Below are 2,500 nucleotides of genomic sequence, written 5' to 3'. Positions count from 1 at the left end.
TGTCGAGGCTGGCTAAGTTCCCCCCCACTGACGGGCACCGTGGCAAGCCCACGCACGCACATGGGGTCGAGGCTAGCTAACTTCCCCCCCACAGACGGGCACCGTGGCAAGCCCACGCACGCACATGGTGTCGAGGCTGGCTAAGTTCCCCCCCACTGACGGGCACCGTGGCAAGCCCACGCACGCACATGGTGTCGAGGCTGGCTAAGTTCCCCCCCACTGACGGGCACCGTGGCAAGCCCACGCACGCACATGGGGTCGAGGCTAGCTAACTTCCCCCCCACAGACGGGCACCGTGGCAAGCCCACGCACGCACATGGTGTCGAGGCTGGCTAAGTTCCCCCCCACTGACGGGCACCGTGGCAAGCCCACGCATGCACATGGTGTCGAGGCTGGCTAAGTTCCCCCCCACTGACGGGCACCGTGGCAAGCCCACGCATGCACATGGTGTCGAGGCTGGCTAAGTGCCCCCCACACACGGGCACCATGGCATGCCGTGACAGCCCCACGGGCCATGCGCTGACACTGCCGCTGACATGCACGGGGGCAAACACTTTTCCCGTGCTTTTGGACGATCGAAACCACCCAAATTGGTTTCCTAAATTCATTCCAATATATTTTGGATGTGTTCCAAGAATCACCTACCATTAATGGAACATTTTCAATTTTTTTTGATTTTTCGGTATTTTTAAACCTAAAAAATTTTTAAAAAAAATCCCGACGTCAAAAAATTGTAAGGCTTGTTCCTACTTCAAGATATGATTTATCTAAGCATGCCTGCAAAAAATCTCATTCAAATTCGAAGTATTTCAACAAAAAAAGCCTTTATGTTTGCTCGGAAAATTGATGTTTCCTCCTGCCAGTTGGGATATGGCTCTAAATGCTCTTTAGGGGGGGCATGCAAGGCCCCAACATGGGCAGCCAGGAGGGCTGTCCATGATGCCCCCCTCACATGGGCATGCCCCTCGCGCCCATGGAAAAGGCGAGTGCCCACCCCCCCCGTGCCACCGGCGGGGGGACTCGTCTCCACCGCCGGCGGCCGCGGTGGTTGGTGGTGGCCGCCGGCGGCCAAAAACGTCCCGACGAAATTTTTTGGGCTCGTTAACGTGGGGGCGATTCTTACGTTCTCGTTTGCTTTCTAACAACAAGCTTGTGCTCTAGGGATGGATATGGTGGCACTACGTGCCACGCATGGGCTTGTTGATGGGGGCAATCGTTGATGTTGGGGGCTTTCTCACGTTGTCGAGCCCCACCAAAAACGTCGGGACGAAATTTTTTGGGCTCGTTAATGTGGGGGTGATTCTTACGTTCTTGTTTGCTCTCTAGCAACAAGCTTGTGCTCTAGGGAAGGATTATGGTGGCACTACGTGCCACGCATGGGCTTGTTGGTGGGGGGCAACCGTTGATGTTGGGGGCTTTCTCACATTGTCGAGCCCCACCAAACGAAATTTTTTGGGCTCGTTAACGTGGGGGTGATTCTTATATTCTCGTTTGCCCTCTAGCAACAAGCTTGTGCTCTAGGGAAGGATATGGTGGCACTACGTGCCACGCATGGGCTTGTTGATGGGGGGCAATCGTTGATGCTAGGGGCTTTCTCACGTTTTCGAGCCCCCCGGTGCTCTAGTTGACCCCATGGCGGTTGGGCCTATTCGTTAGGGTGCTTCCTTGGCAACATGACTGTGCACGGCGGATGGTGTTATGGCACCCAGTGCTACGCACACGGTTGCTCTTGGTGGTATTCGGATGATGTTGACCTTGCTTCCATGGGTTGAACCGGGATGCACAACAAACGAAAATTTTTGGGCTTGTTAACGTGGGGGTGATTCTTATGTTCTCACGTTTTTGAGCCCCCCGGTGCTCTAGTTGACCCCATGGCGGTTGGGCCTATTCGTTAGGGTGCTTCCTTGGCAACATGACTGTGCACGGCGGATGGTGTTATGGCACCCAGTGCTACGCACATTGTTGCTCTTGGTGGTATTCGGATGATGTCGACCTTGCTTCCATGGGTTGAACTTGGGTGCCACAAAATGAAATTTTTTGGGCTCGTTAACGTGGGGGTGATTCTTACGTTCTCGTTTGCTCTCTAGCAACAAGCTTGTGCTCTAGGGAAGGATATGGTGGCACTACGTGCCACGCATGGGCTTGTTGATGGGGGCAATCGTTGATGCTAGGGGCTTTCTCACGTTTTCGAGCCCCCCGGTGCTCTAGTTGACCCCATGGCGGTTGGGCCTATTCGTTAGGGTGCTTCCTTGGCAACATGACTGTGCACGGCGGATGGTGTTATGGCACCCAGTGCTACGCACATTGTTGCTCTTGGTGGTATTCGGATGATGTCGACCTTGCTTCCATGGGTTGAACTTGGGTGCCACAAAACGAAATTTTTTGGGCTCGTTAACGTGGGGGTGATTCTTACGTTCTCGTTTGCTCTCTAGCAACAAGCTTGTGCTCTAGGGAAGGATATGGTGGCACTACGTGCCACGTATGGGCTTGTTGATGGGGG

The sequence above is a fragment of the Carya illinoinensis genome, chromosome 15, assembly GCF_018687715.1.
Source record: "Carya illinoinensis cultivar Pawnee chromosome 15, C.illinoinensisPawnee_v1, whole genome shotgun sequence".
In the NCBI taxonomy this organism is placed as follows: domain Eukaryota; kingdom Viridiplantae; phylum Streptophyta; class Magnoliopsida; order Fagales; family Juglandaceae; genus Carya; species Carya illinoinensis.
This window is presented reverse-complemented; position numbering follows the sequence as displayed.